Source organism: Vicugna pacos, chromosome 15 (assembly GCF_048564905.1).
Source record: "Vicugna pacos chromosome 15, VicPac4, whole genome shotgun sequence".
Taxonomy (NCBI): domain Eukaryota; kingdom Metazoa; phylum Chordata; class Mammalia; order Artiodactyla; family Camelidae; genus Vicugna; species Vicugna pacos.
The window spans coordinates 9512392-9528778 of NC_133001.1; the positions used below are offsets into that span (position 1 = coordinate 9512392).

General features: G+C 43.1%; 1 protein-coding gene across 1 annotated transcript in view; it reads left to right on the forward strand.

The window, feature by feature from the left end:
- Nucleotides 1-16387, forward strand: part of LOC140685996 (uncharacterized) — a 168148-nt gene that overhangs the window by 65224 nt on the left and 86537 nt on the right. Inside the window, exon 2 of the mRNA XM_072938384.1 lies at nt 8652-8790. The gene's annotated coding sequence lies outside the window, so the exon portion shown is untranslated. The remainder of the gene's footprint in view (nt 1-8651; nt 8791-16387) is intronic.

Here is a 16387-nt window from a genome sequence, read left to right on the forward strand (position 1 = left end):
GAACTGGAGAGCCCAAGAATGTCTACACTGAGGAAGGTGCCAGCCGCCGGCCCGAAGCCGCGCTAGGACCCGGTGGGGGACGCGGGAGCCATTGGGGTTTTGGAGGCGGGGCGAGGGCTGCGCGGAGAAAAGGACAGCTGGGGCACCGCTAGGGCTGCTGGTGGCGGGGGCACCCGTGGCAGCCTTGCGCGGGGCCCTGGCTCACGAGGCTCCCAGGGGTGCGGGAGCGAGCACCAAGCAGGGCTTCACGGAGAGGTGACTTTCTCCGCTCGGCCCCACGAGCTGGGGGACCCGAGGAAACCCGGGATGGGGCGCCGGCTGCCGAGAGGCTGTGCGCCCTGCTCAGGCTAGGTACCGCGAGGGGGTGGGGGCTGCAGCAAACTGCATCCTCTCTCCCCGCCCAGCCGGGACCGGTAGACAACCACTCTTGGGAATGGATGGAAGGCGCCGGGAGCCTGGGCTGCGCGAAAGGGGCGCGGGGCGCAGCGGGGAGGCTGGAGGAGCCACTCACGCCTTGTGCGACGTCCGCGGCGACCAGGGGGCTGACAGACTGCCCCGGGAGTGTGGCCTTGGGCTCTCCAAGTGGAAGGGGAGCACGGAGGCTTTTTGTGGGCAGTTCCTGAGCGAGGCTCAGAATTCTGTAAGGAGTCTCCCCTGGCAGCAGCGGTTGTTCTGGGCTGGTTGGCTAAAGGTAGCCGAAAGTTGTAATTATTAGTCTTCCCAGCGAGGGGTGGGGGCGGCAGGCATGGTGGCCCCCTGCTGGGTCAGGTGGGTGCCCGGTTCCTGGCACCCCCACCCTGTAGAACGTGCTGCATGGAGAGACGTGGAGTGGGGTGCACGTGATCCGGTGGGGGCCAGGGAAAGAGTCGGGGGTGGAGAGGGGCGGCAGGGCACAGATCCCAGGGGCGGTGGGTTTGCAGAGGGAGAGGGGCTAGAACCAGCCCCAGGGGGCGACCTGTGTTGGAAACTAAAGAGCCGCTCCCTAGGTGCTCGCTCTCCTTTGGAAAGTGTTCTGGCCACCAGTGTGTTGCTTCCCCCATGAATGGCTACTTGGCAGGTCTCCGGATTCAGGACTTACCTGGCTCCTATGGAGTAAAAATAAAGTGATCATCAGGGATTCTTTGCTGTGATTAATGCTGCCAGTGCAGGCTGTGGGTGGTTTCGGAGCCGGAAATGTAAAGCGCACCTGCTTTTTCTGTCATCAGAGGAGAACTTCAGACAAGGCTTTACCGAGGGGCCTCAGCTGGGGGGGGTCTTTGGGCTTTCCTCACAGTAATTGTGCCTCCTGGTGGACAGTGTATCTGATTGGAACTCGCAGGCCTGGTAATCTGTGACTTCAAGAAGACTCTTAGTTGCAGATGTGAAGTAATTGTATTAGTTATTAAAAAAAAACCCTGGCGTCTCAGCATGGCCTGAAGGAGCCCAAGAGCCCCGTCGAAAAAGCAGTCTTTCACTCCCTCAAAGCTACCACCACAGAATCCTTTCCCCTTTCCCACACCTTGGAAGGAACAGCATTCAGGTTTGAGGTTAATGTACATTAAATCACTATTTTCATTTTACTTCCTGTGTGTTCTTTGCAGAAAATAATAGGTAACCAAAGCAAAAAAAATGGTGAAATAAGAAAAAATGGTCATTTGGGGCAGGTCAAGTTTTTGCTCTGGTGTTTAAAAAAATGTCATTAATCAGGAATTTCCAGTAGTCAAATTGGTGCAGGCAGCTGGGTGACTCACAGATGTGACTCTGATAGTAATTCTAGACTGTGTGACTTTCTCATGGCTTGGAAGGGAACGACTTAGAATATTTTTCACCCCACATCTGGCAACATGACCAGCAGGCTGTGGGGAGTATTCTGCCCAGGCACATCTGGGCTGGGAGGTCTGTGGACCCACTGAACAGGAACAGCATGAAGCACTCCCATCCTGGAGCACACTGCCCCTTTCCCCCACCACCTCGGTCCGGTCCGTCCCAGGTCAGGAGTTCCACAAGTGGGAGCCTGCCTTTATTCTCCCTGAGCTCCTGTCAAGGGAGGCTGCTTTGTGTCTATGAGCCCTTCCTGCCCCCTTGTGGCCTCCCCTCACTAATTTTCTCTGCTCTTGGTTAAGAAGTCCATAAGTGTTGAATAAATTATCCCAGTGATCAGGGTTAGCTTTAAGAGCACAGTGAATTCTTTATCAGATCATACAAAGTGATGACGTAATTGGAGGTTTCTCACCACAAAGATACTTTCTGAAATATGACGTCTAAGTCAACTTTCAATGCTGTTAATCATTTTCTCCCTTTCCTTCCGAAGAGCTTTGCACTTACAGTATAGCTGTCCTAAGTGGTGCTGCTGGAGACAGAAATAAACATGGGGTTTATTTAGCAATGTTTTTGTGAGCTTTGGGTTTCCTGAGTTGTAAATGAATTAATAACAAAGTGTTTATTTTTATGTAGTTCAGATTACTTTGCATGATTTCTTCTCAGCGATGTAAATGTCTTCCTACGGCAATCTGTTGCTTCTCTTATTTTTGTCTACTTCATTTTTGAAGTTGGTGGAAATTTCACATTAAATATTAAAAGGAAAAAAGAACTTTGCCAAATTTGAGTCACATAGGATTCTGAACACCCAGAATCCAACCAGTTCTGAAACTAAATTCTCGTATTTTAAATTTGTTACAGGATTTGTTTTCTGTGGTTTTGACAGAGTGTCTCTCATCCTGTGCCTGCACGATGAAATTGAATAAATGCTGTAATCCTTTTCTATTTGAGGAAAAACTTCATGGTTTCTTGGTTACTCAAGGAGTTGAATGATATACATGTTGATCATAGATTTTTAAAGGGAAATTAATCAAATGTGTTATTTATTGACCCTTGGAATGGATATGCCATAGTCATTCACTGGACACAATAAAAGTAACTGATTCATCATTTTGGCCAGATGGAAGTCATATTTCAAGCATTGCCACATGTCGGTTATAAAAGAATTACGGGGGCCACCAAATACGAAGTTAGCAGGCAAAGTATTCTCTGGTTAATCATTCTGATCAACCACAGGTTTACATATAAATCATTTTTACTCAATAACCATCTTCCCATCTGATCGCCAAGTTTTCAAGTAGGTGTTGTTGTCTTTGGTCACAAAGCCTGTTCTGGGTGATTTCATGTTTATTCACGACAAACGCTCTGGTTTCTGGGAGCTAAGCTGTGGGCCTCGGGGTGGATGGTGGGGGTGCAGGGCTGCAGACTCCTCTTTATCTCCTGTGCCTGCTGTTAGAAGGGCTGTTGCGTTTACTGCATGTGCCCCTTCCAGGGCTTAACACCAGCTGCAAACAACAGGTTTGAGTCAATGTTGCTCTCCTGGGAAAGGCAGTGGGAGTCCACGTGCAAAGCCAGCTCTGTTTTCTGTGTGGTCTGTGCGCTGGCCTCACCTGTGGTAAGAGAGTCAGTCAGGCAGCCCCTCGAGGGGTCCCTCACTCTCAGCCTATTTCTGGCTGTTCCCACACTTCCCACGAGGGGCTTCAGTTAGGTGACTCTCAGGGAACACGTCTCCAGACTCGGTGCTGATGGTTTCTCCTGCTTGGGTGGACTGTGTGTGTCTCCAAGGAGTTGAGCTCACTAGTCTGATGAGGACATCTTCTGTGGCCTGTGCCATCTGGCCTCCCAGGACAGCTGCACAGTGATTTCTCTGGAGAGCCAGCCTGGCCCACTTTTAGGATCTGGCTGTGGTGGGCCCACTCTCTGCTTGGAGGTGGGCTCTTAGTGGGCTCAGGAAGTCAGGACCCCACCCCTCTCTCAGGAGTAAGTTTTCCGGTGAGGAACATGGCATTTCTTTGGAGCCAAGAATGGTACTCGCCTTTGAGGGAAGTTTAGGAAGTAAATCTGAAGGATGTGGGGCCATCACTGCACAGCCTCTGAGAGTGAGGCATGGTGGCCAGCCTGGAAAGGAAACCGGTACCCAGGGCAGCAGGGGTTCTGTGGCTCTTAAAAGCAACCAGACAGCACCTGTGAGTCTTCAGTTCATCCACTTGCTTGTTTCTCTAGTGATACTTTATTAAGAGTCATGGCAGGCACTTAGTGTTAAAAAAAAAAACACCAAAAACAGGGATATGCTTTCTGATCTACTCCAAATACCTCTTTTGATGAGGGCTAGCATTTTGTTGATGTTTTGGAGGCTGCCGTATTTCCTCGATTAGCCTGAGAGAGAGGTGAGTTTTCCCCTTTTACTCATCTGACTTGCTGAGCTCCAGCAAGTAGGTCATATCTGTTACCATGTTCGAGGTGTTAGCAGAGGTGGATGCTGGCAGTGGTTACAGGTCTCTGTACTGCACAGTAAGTGGGTTTAGCTGAATCAGAGACTCTCCTGTCCCCAGTGTGCCTTGTGAGTTGCCCTGTTGCAGTTTCCAAAGAACTAAACTTAGTATGAGACACTTGGGTTGAGAATCTGTCCTATAGCTTATCAATAATAAACTAAATAACCAGTGGCCATCAACTGTCTTATGTGTAAAAGACACATTTGATGGATTAGTATTTTAATGGCAGAAACAGAACTTTTGTCTTTGTCAGGCCAGATTTAGGCAAAGCTTAGCATTTCTGTTGTTGGTGATACTGACTCTCCAACTGCTGCTGAGTCTCTCTTACTGTCTCTCAGCTGTTTATCATAATTAGAAGACAGCTCATAAACTTATCCCGTGTAGCATGTTAGCTGATAATCCCTTAAGATTTGTTATTCTTTGGCATATTTGCATTTTAATGCTAGTCCAAGAAATAATCAAATTGATGACTCCCTGGTGCTGGAATGATTTTGGAGAGTTGGATGGGAGAAGTGGGCACACACCCTCCTGCTTCCTTATGAGGCTGGTTCTACTAAGTGGATGCTTTCAGATCGTCAAGTAACAAAAATGTCATGTTGATGCTTTGCTCTTATAACCTCACATACTGATTTTTTTTATTAAAGTATGGTCAGTTACAATGTGTCAATTTCTGGTGTACAGCATAATGTCCCAGTCATGCTTATATATACATATATTCATTTTCATAGTCTTTTCCATTATAGGTTACTACAAGATTATTGAATATAGTTTCCTGTGCTATACAGAAAAATTTCTTTTTTATTCTGTTTTTAACATTTGCAAATCTCAAACTCCCAAATTTACTAAAGTTGTCCAAATTCGCTGCTGTAGCTCATCTTGCTCATCATGAGGATGAGTCCAGTGATCCACTGAGGTTTTCTCTGAAACTGACTCTTTGAGTGGATGGTACTCAGTGGGAAACACCTGGACTGTGCTAGTGCATCCAACCCTCCGCATGTGCACCCACTGCGGGCAGCCTGCCATTTTCATGCGATTTTAATTGGTATGGCATAAACCTCTGAATTCAGTAGACTGTTAACAAGACAGCTGAATATTCATTCAACAGGGTAGCTAGATGGCCCTAAACAGTGAATTAAAAAAAAAAAACCCTTCAAACTCCATAATTGGAGGATATTGAAAACTCTTCATACCAGCAGGCTGGAGTCAGGGAGAGGACTGGGAAGCCCTGCCTGACTGTGGCCTGGCAGGGGGTCCTGTCATGTAGTCTGCACGGGTAACACTGACCGTGGAGAAGTTTTGGAGGGGGAAACCAAAAAGCTTTAGATCTTTTGCTGAATTTTTTTAATGTGCTTCTAAATCAAGTAAAAACCATCTGTAAAAAGGTGAGAATAATACTGAATGGCCTCTACTATTATGCAGACCTTTGCTGTCTTTTCAAGGTCCTTTGCAGCTCACTTAGGACTAATGCCTTTTTGGAGAAGAGATCTGTGAGACATGTTTTGGATGGAACTTTGCAGTGCTGGCCGCTTGATAGTTGAAGTATCTTTTTAAGATCACTAGTTTAAGGCTTAAAAATCCTTTTTATGATTTAAGGGGCCTAGTTTACATTTAAAATGATACCCTAGGATATATTTTAAACTTTCACGGTGGAGTATGTTTCCAGATCTTGACAAAGGTCTCAAACAGAGAAAGAGCTTTTCCTAGCAGTTGAGTGAGCTGGAGGGAGCGAAGCTGACAATCCCTGTTTTACTCCAGATCAGGATAGGCGGACAGCAGAACAGTGTGGTCCTGCAGAAGCTGAAGCCTGACACTCCTTACACCATCACCCTGCCCTCCCTGTATCCTGATGCGGAAGGAGGTTGCATGACGGGAAGAGGCGAGACCAGTAAGTGAATCTGGACTCCTGTGGCTTTTTTAGTAAACCATCATGGGGATGGAATCACATCTTCCACTGGAAACACTGGGGTGACACAGAGTTTTGCTAAACTTTTAAGATTTCATGTTAATCTTTTGGTGTTTTTTTTTTTTTTTTTTTTTGGTCTCTGTTGGGGATGGAGGGTAATTAGGTTTTATTTATTTTTTAATGGAAGTACTGGGGATTGAACCCAGGACCTTCTGCATACTAAGCATACACTCTACCCATGAGCTATACCCTCCCCCAAAGATCTAAATTGTTTTTAATATCCTTACTGGAGTTATCTGTCTCTGGTCTTGGAGAAAGGTGTTTATTACCTTCTAGGATAACACAAACAAACTATGCTCTGAGGCCACAGTACCTTGTGGAGGGATGAGACATGTACCCGATAATCACAGACCTTTTTTCCTTTATTCACTACTTCAACAGGTATTTGCGGGGTGCCTGCTAAAGGGATCCTGTGTTCTAGGGTTCCCAGGACTCATCAGTAAACCTGGGCTTCGTGTGTGCTGGGTTGTTAGTCACAGTGATGTGCTTTCTGTGCATTTCAGAACCTTTGAATACCGCGAGGAACCTCAGTGTATGACCGACCCTTCCACCAGCACTTTGCACGTTCGCTGGGAGCACACAGAGTGAAATCCTCACCAGTAGAAGCTCTTTTATGCACCCACAGCAGGTGGTCTGTAGGAACTGGTCACTATTTCCTGTAGGGAAAAGTGTGTTAGTTTCAGCTGTAGACTGCAAAGTGGAGATCAAGAGTTAACTAGTGTACCGTAGCGCTGAAGGAGTTCATGTTTCTTCTGTAGAACTTGACGGAGGGTAGTCGGTTGGGGCCTCAGTGCCTGGGTGATGGGAACTTTTGGGGGACTGGGGCTGGGGAATCAAATCATTCTAGGGGCTTTTCAAGAAGGAGCTGGCTGTGTGCAGAGAGGCCTTCATCAACTCTTAACAACAGTTCATATGGGGGCATATCCTTAGGTCCCAATACTACGGAACCTGCTTCTTGACTTGGTCTTCAGTTAATATTTTGAGTGATTGTTCAAAGTATTATTTCTTGTACAAGGTTTTCAAATCAAGTACTTTACATTTTATTAAAATCTTCAGGTGCCAATCCCTGTGAATACCAATGATGCCATTCATAGGAATCTGCAGCCAGATGCCCCAGACACCGTTACAGTGGTTCCCCTTTATCCTGAGGGCGATGGAGGGTGTACACCAGACACTGGAAGGATGTGGAAGTAAGAAGGCAGACAAATTTAGCGTTTTCATGATGCATTTTGCTTTTTAGTGTAGCATAAAGTTTAACATATAAAGAAAATTTGGGAAATTCATAATGATGGAATAAAAATGTAACATTTACACATAGTTTACCTCCCAACCCCCACCAATTGTTAATATTTTAGTATATGAAATAAAAATGACATTCTTCTGAAGTGTTAACTTTAGGATTTATAAATGTGTATACAGTTACCAGTATTCTCTGTCACTGACAAAAGTTCATGAGCTTTGCTTTGTGCTCGATAAATTTGTATGAAGCAGCGTTTTGTCACTGGCTTTGAGTGGCAGTTGTTGAAATCTGTTGGTCACGTTACTTGATAGCACATTTCTCTGCTGATGAAGTGCTTTTTGGCATTGAAAATCTCTGCTTTCATTTGCTATTAACATCTTGGGAAAACAGTTTATAGTGGTTTTACAATTCTTTGTAGTATTGTTTAAAGTCTTTGGTGCATACCTCTAAATATTTTATTTGGCTTAAAAATCTATGTGTTGATGGCTAAAAGAAAGCAAATGTGGATGACTTCTTTTGGCAAAAGATTAGTGATCTAGAAAAATGATGTTATTGGTAAAATGGAGTTTGGGGATAATATATGGATTTAATTTGCATGTTTTTCTAAGTCCCTGTAGGGGCAGTTAATTGAGAACTGAGTTATCTTTGATTTCTCCCTATATTTGCCTTTTCTTTGACTCACAGAAGACATTCAGTGTCTGTTGAATGAGAAGAAATGAATGATTGAAACCAGCTAACCTAGCTGCCACAGTTAGATGGGTGTCCTCGGTGTTGTCAGTTCTCATTTAGAGGCGGAGGTGGTAGAATCCTCTTGTCTCTCTCTCCATGACCTGTGCTGGAAGACTGAAGCTTCTTTTCCAATTTCTCGCTCTTGCTCCTTGTCCCTTGTCCTTTTATGGCCAACCCAGTACTACTACTTGTACTCCCTTGTTTTTATTGGCAACAACTTAGCTTCCATAGAGACCAAGGCCCTAGTTGGCTAAGTTTGGCTAAATGTGGATTTGGAGAGTTTTCATCTGCTTTTGAATGCAGATAATTCAAAGTCTAAAGAGGTCAGTATTTTATCCTGCTACAAAGTGGAAGTTTGGGGGAAGTGATAACAAAAGCTTGACATGTATAAATAGATGTAAGAAATACATGTTGGCTTTTCTTTCCTCAGTGGTGAGAAGACTGGCCAGAGATGTCCAAGTGTACAGTCCGACCCCAAACAGCTGGGACGATCTCGACCCCGCCCCTGGCCAGTGCCGCAGTACCGCGTTGTGTGCGCTCCCCTGGCTAGCACGAGGCCCCCGGAACCTGTAAGTACTGTTGTAACCTTAGAGCTGGCAGAAGAATTTTGTAGATTTTACGGTGCCTCCTGCTGTAGTTGCTGGTGCAGGACAGTAGGTCAGTTGGTGTGGCCCTGGGTCACAGGCACACTCATTTCCTGATGAACTTCGTCTCATATTTGTGTCATGTTTGGCAGCCTGTGAGAACACAGGCCACAAACATGCCCATGTACAATGCTTATTAAGTGATTGCTTTTGATGAATTAAATTGTAACGGTATGAACTGTAGGGGTTAGTAAGCAAAAGCAAATTTGGGGAAAAAGCAAATTAGCTATATGAGTTAAAAACCCTAGTAGTAAATGCAAGTCGTTGATACACCTTGTCAATATGGACTTTCATTGTAACACACACGTCTTTGTTAGGACCCTACCTAAAAGTTTGCCTTCATTGGCTCTTAATAGACTGCCCAATCTGGCTTAGTACTATTCCATTCTCTAAGTAGATTAATAACAGAGAGAGCAGAAATGACTAATTTGAGTAGGGAGAGTGTCACAACACCTGAGGGAAAGTAAATTTATGAGACTTTACAAAAAGAAGCAGGGACCATGGACAAAGATAAACACAAGTTGAGCCTGTCCGAGTGTTGATTTGCACCCTTGTGTGTGGCAGGACATGTTCAGACAGCACTGCCCTTGTCCATCGCATGGAGTAGCTCCATTTTAATAGAAAAACCTTTCCCTGAGAAGTGTCTCTAACATTCAGGGTGCTTTGGGGTCACTATCGTAAGCCCTGGATGTTGTATTTGAGAACCTTCGCCAGGAACCTAAATGGGAGGTTGTCGAGGTTGCTAAGGGTCAAGTGTGTACTCAGATTTAGTGGAGAGGGAATTTCTGAGGGAAAAGTGCATGTAATGCTGTGGCCTGGGGAGATGTCACGAAGTAGCACAGAGGTTGGCTTCTGCTGAGTCTGGGCTCAGTCCTTCAGTATAAACATTATTATGCTAATAAAAGAGTAAATAAGCATTTGGGTTGTTACCAGACAGAATTTGGCATGTCATCCCCTCCAGGTTGTGGTGCCAGGGAACACCCCCACGGCGCACTTGGAGCAGCTGGTTCCAGACACACCCTATTCCATGAACATCACTGCGCTCCACTTGGATGGAGGCGGAATCCCAGCCCCACGCGGGGCCAAACACATGAGGCTGAAATCCTTCCCACCCAGTTCCCTTGTGACTCAGTGAGGAAGGCTGGGCAGGTGGGTGCTGAGGTGGGTGCTGAGAGCCACCGCCACCTTGCGCAGGTGAGGGGATGCCTGGAGCCCACTTCTGCCCGGGTTCCCATGTGCACATTCAGTCTGAGGGCCCTCTGGGCTGAGTGAGTGTCACTGGGCCGAGTGTCACTGGGCTGTTTCCTCATCTGGGACCTGGGTTAAGGAGAGGTTTCTTCCCTTCTCCTCCCTGCAGTGGGTCTTTTCACCAACTGGGCACTTTTGAAATGTGAGGGTTCAGCCTGTGTTTCATTCAGCAGGAAATGGTCAGAGTAGTTAAAATCCTGTTCTCTCCCAGTCTGTACATTTAGGCTCCAACCCAGCCTTTTTTTCTTCAGTAATGTTTTGGCAATTCTGAGTGTTTTGTGATTCCGTATAAATTTTAGGATGATTTGTTCTAGTTCCGTGAAATATGTCCCTGGTAATTTGATAGGGATTGCATTAAATCTATAGATTGCCTTGGGAAGTATGAGCATTTTAACAATATTGATTCTTCCAATCCAAGAGCATGGGATATCTTTCCGTTTTTTTAAGTATTCTTTAATTTCCTTAATGTTTTCTAGTTCTCTTGTGTATAAGTCTTTCACCTCCTTGGTTAGATTTATTCCTAGGTATTTTATTACTTTGGGTGCTATTTTAAAGGGGATTGTTTCTTTACTTTCTTTTCCTGTTGATTCATCATTACTGTAAAGAAATGCAACTGATTTTTGAATGTTAATCTCGTAACCTGCTACCTTGCTGAATTCTTTGATTAGTTCTCGTAGTTTTTTTGTGGACCTTTTAGGGTTTTCTATATATAGTATCATGTCATCTGCATATAGTGAGAATTTTACATCTTCTTTTTCCAATTTGAATCCCTTTTATTTCTTTCTTGCCTGATTGCTGTGGCTGGGACTTCCAAGACTATGTTGAATGGGAGTGGTGATAGTGGGCAGCCTTGTCTTGTCCCAGATTTTAAGTGGGAAGCTTTTGAGTTTCTCACCGTTGAGTACTATGCTGGCTGTAGGTTTGTCATATATAGTTTTTATTATGTTGAGATATGTTCCCTCTATACCCACTTTGGTGAGAGTTTTTTTTTTATCATAAATGGGTGTTGAATAGTTATTTTTGAATCTTGACCAGTATTGCATTTTCAGTATAGTCTACTATTACTCTGTTAATATAATGGCTTAATTCATATAATAATATTTTGTTTGAATATGTACAGCATTGTGTATGTGTATATATATATATACATATACACACACATATATATATACACACATATACATATATATATATATATATATATATATATATTCCTTTCCTTACTCTTTTTCATTATGGTTTATTATAGGATATTGAAAAACGTTCCCTGTGCTATACAGAAGGACCTTGTTTTTATACTTATTTTACATGTAGTAGTTTATATCTACTGGAGTTTGTATCTGCTCATCCCAAACATCGAATTTATCCCCCTTCCTGCTTTCCACTTAGTAATCAAAGTTTGTCTTTTAAGTCTGTGAGTCTGTTTCTGTTTTGTAAATAAGTTCACTTGTGGCATGTTTTAAATTCTATCATATGGCATTTGTCTTTCTGTAACGAACTTTATTAGTATAATTTGTAGATCCATGCATTTTGCTGCAAATAGTATCATTTCATTCTTTTTTATGGCAGAGTAGTATTCTGGTGTGTGTGTTTATAAAATATATGTATATCTAAAACACTTCTTCTTTATCCATTTATCTCACAGGGGACACGTAGGTTGCTTCCATGTCTTGGCTATTACAAATAGTGCTGTTTGAACATTGGGATGCATATATCTTTTTAATTTAGTGTTTTCTCTGGATGAGCCCAACAGTGGGATTGTTGGATGACATGGTAGCTCTACTTTTAGTTTTTTAAAGAACTTCCTTACCATTTTCCACAGTGGTTGTACCAATTTGCAGTCCCACCAACAGTGTAGGAGGGTTCCCTTTGCCCAGTGTCTCCAGCATTTGTTATTTGTAAACATTTCAATAATGGCCATTCTGACTGGTGTGAGGTGATACCTCATTGTAGTTCTGACATGAATTTCTCTAGTTGTTAGCAATGTTGAGCATCTTTTCATGTGCCTGTTGGCCATTTGTAGTTTTCTTTGGAGAAATGACTAGGTCTTCAGACTGTTTTGGGGTTTGGATCATTTGTTTTGTTGTTGTTGTTACTGAGCTTTATGTGCTATCTGTAAATTTTGGAAATTAAGCCCTTTTTGGTCACATTGTGAATATTTTCTTCAATTTTGTAGTTTGTCTTTTCATTTTCTTTATGGTTTGCTTTGCTATGTGTGCAAAAACTTGTAAGTTTGTTTGGGCCCCATCTGTTTATTTGTGCTTTTATTTCTTGCCTTGGGAGACTGACCTAAGAACACATTGCTACAATTCATGTCAGAATGTTTTCCCTATTTTCACTTCTAGGAGTTTTATGGTGCCATGTCTTCTTATATTTCAATCTTTAAGCCATCGTGAGTTTATTTTTTATGTATGGTGTGAGGGAGTGCCCTAACTTCAGTCACTTACGTGCTGCTGTCCAGTTTTCCCAATACCACTTGCTAAGGGAACTGTCTTTTCTCGATTATATATCTTGTCACCTTTGCCAAAGATTAATTGTAGGTCTGTGTGTTTTATTTCTGGGATCCCTATTCTGTTGCATTGATCCATGTGTCTGTTTTTATGCCAGTACCACACTTTTTTGATTACTGTAGCTCTGTAATATTGTCTGAAGTTTGGGAGGCTCATTCCTCCAGCTCTATTCGTTTTCTTCAGTATTGCTTTGACAATTCTGTGTCTTTTATGATTCCATGTGAATTTTAGGACTATTTGTTCTAGTTCTGTGAAAAATGTCCTGGGTAACTTGATAGGGAATGCTTTAACTGTGTAGATTGCCTTGGGCAGTGTGGCCATTTTAACATTATTAATTCTCCCAATCCAAGAGTATAGGATATCTTTCCATTTCTTTAAGTCCTCTTTAATTTGTTTAATCAATGTTTCATAGTTCTCCATGTGTAAGTCTTTCACTTGCTTGGCCAGATTTATTCCTAAGTATTTTATTGTTTTGGATGTGATTTTAAAGGGGATTTTTTATTTTTTTTTTTTTTGCTTTCTTTTTCCACTATTTCATTGTTAGTGTAAAGAAATGCAACTGATTTGTGTATGTTAATGTTGTATCCTTCTACTTTGCCAAATGTTTTTGTAGTTCTTCTCTGTCCTTCTTTCTTCATATTCTTCTCTTATGGTTGATTGATTTTCTTTGTTGTTATGTCTGTGTTTCTCTCACTTGCCTTTGCATATCTAATGTCAGTTTTTGATTTATGATTACCATGAGGTTCATATATTTCGCTCTGTTCCAATATCTGATTGTCTTAAAGTGATTGTAATTTAAGGACATGTAAGTTCTTTTTTTTGGTTTTGATTTTATTTTCTATATCTTCATATGCCTTGTATAAATGTTTACTGTAAGTATAGTTTTTACAAGTTTTGTCTTTCAGTCTTTATAGTGGCTTATTTAAGTGGTTGATTCACAGCCGTTGCTCCATTTTTGCCCTAAAAGTGGGATTTCCCCCTTCACACAAGTTCTTATTTCTTGTTCCTTTTCACATAAAGAAAACCTTTAAATAATTCCTATAAGGTCAGTTTAGGATTGATGAACTCTTAGGTTTTGCTTATCTGAGAAACTCTTTAACTGTCTTTCAACTGTGATTAATAACTTTGCTGACTATGTAGCCTAGGTTCTAGGCTTTTCCCTTTAAGTACTTTAAATATATCATGGCTGTTCCTTCTGGCCTGCAATGACTGCTGAAAAACAGCTGATAGGCCTCCATGAGCTCTCCTGTCCTCACGACTACGGTGAAACCACAGCTGACTGCTAAACAAGCATCGAAAAAAAGATGAACCTGGCAAAAAAGATCTTCAACTGGAAACAAAGCGGGGACCACAGCAGGATGATAGGAGAGGTGTGCTCATGATATAATCAAGCCTCATACCCCCCGGGGTGGGCTACCCACAAGCTAGAGAGTAAATCACAGAGACCCTCCCGCAGGAGTTCTGAGCCCCATGTCAGTCTCCCCAGCCTGGGATTTCAGCATTGGGAGGAGGAAGAGGCCCCAGGACATCTGGTTTTGAAGGCAGGGGTGCTTAGCTCTAGGAGCCCCATGGGGCTGGGGGAAACAGAGAGTTCATTCTCTTGGGAGGCGTACACAGAATCTCATGTGTGCCAGGTTCAAGGGCAGAACTAGTGATTTCATAGAAACCTGGGCCAGGCCTGCCTGCTGGTTTTGGAAGGTCTCCTGGGGTCATAGGGGAAGGCTGTGGCTCACCCAGGGGATATAAAAACTGGTGGCTGACATTCCAGGAGTATTTATCTATGTGAGCTTTCCTGGAGGCTGACATCTTGATTGAATCACTAGCACCAAAACCTAGCCCCACCCAATAACCTGTAGGCTTAAGGGCCGGGAAGCCTCAGGCCAAAGAACATACTGGGTGGGAACACAGCCCCACCTATCAGTGGGCTTCCTGACCTAAAAATACATCGAGACAAGGCCCTTCCCACCAGAGGTCCAGGAACAAGCTTCACCCAGCAGTGGGCAGGCACTGACTTCTCCTGCCAAGAGACCTGCATAAGCCTCTAGTCCAGCCTCATCCACCAGGGAGCTGATACCAGAAGGAAGAAAACAACGGCCCCAAAGCCTGTGGAAGGAGCCCACAAACACAGGCCAGAGTCTACACTGGGACTGGCTGGACTCTGGCCCTTGGGTGACAAGAGGAGTGTACTGCTGGGACACATAGAATGTCTCCCACAGAGGGCCACTTCTTCAAGGTTGAGAAACATAACTATCCTACCTAAAAGTAGAAGTAGAAAGACATACAGAATGAGACGACAGAGGAGTATCTTCTAGGCCAAGGTACAAGATAAAATCCCAGAAAAAGTAAGTGATGAGACAGGCAGTTTATCTGAAAAAGAAGTTAAAGTAATGATGATGAAGATGTTCAGAGAACTCAAGAGGAGTATAGATGCACAGAGCAAAATTTTTAGCAGAAAGTTGGAAAATATAAAGAATACCCAGAGTTGACTAATAAAATCACTGAAATGATTTTAATGCCCTAACACACTAGAAGGAACTAAGACTAGACTAAATGAAGCAGAACAGATCAGTGAGTTAGAAGACAGATTAGTGGAAATCACTACTGCAGAACAGGAAAAAAAAATGAAGAGGAATGAGGATAGTTTAAGAGAACTCTGGGACAACATGAAGTACACTAATACTCACATTATAGGGGTCTCAAATAGAGGAGAGAGAAAGGACGTGAGAAAATTTTGGGACAGATAATAACCAAAAACTCCCCCAACTTGGGAAAGGAAACAGTCACCCAAGTCCAGGAAGTGCAGAGAGTACCACACAGCATCAGCACAAAGAGGAACACATGAAGGCACAAAGTCATCAAACTTACAAAATTAAGGGTAAGGAGAAAATGTTAAAATCAGCAAGAGGAAAACAACAAAATGACATACAAGGGAGCTCCCATAAGGTTATGTCAGCTGATTTCTCAGCAGATAGTCTTCAGGCCAGAGGGGAGTGGCACGACATATTTAAACAGATGAAAGTGAAAAATTTACAGCCAAGAATATTCTGTGCAGCAAGGCTCTTTTTCAGATTTGATGGAGAAATCAAAATCTTCTCAGATAAACAAAAGCTAAAAAAATTCACTGCCGCCAAGCCAGCTTTACAACAGATGTTAAAGGAGCTTCTCTAGTTATCTAACCATAAGAAAACAGAACCATAAGAAGAAGGGGGGGGGGAAGACATACACAAGATTGCTGTGGCTGTTCAGGGTCTTTTACGGTTCCATATAAATTTTGGAATTGTTTGTTCTAGTTTTGTGAAAAATGCCGTAAGTGTTTTGACAGAGGTTGCGTTGGATCTGTAGTTTGCTTTGGGTAGATGACCATTTTGATAATGATGCTTCCAGTCCAAGAGCAGAAGATATCTTTCTGTTTCTTTGTATCATCTTCAGTTTCCTTCATCAGTTTTCAGAGTATAGTAACCTCCTTGGTTATTTATTTCTAAGCTTATTTCTAGGTGTTTTGTTGTTTTTGATGCAATGGAAATGTTTATGCCAGTTATGAGATTCTGGGTTTTGAAGTGAAAAAAAGTGAATGAAAAGCCACAAATTGCAAATTACCCTTCTCTTTTACGGGTGAGTTGTGTTCCATTAGGTAATGTGTATGGTGCATCTTCTTTATCCAGTCATCTGTTGATGTGCACTTGGGGTGCTTTCATGTCTTGGCAATTGCAAAAGTGCTGCTGTTAATAGCAGGGTGTATTACCTTTTTGAATTAATTTTTGCTT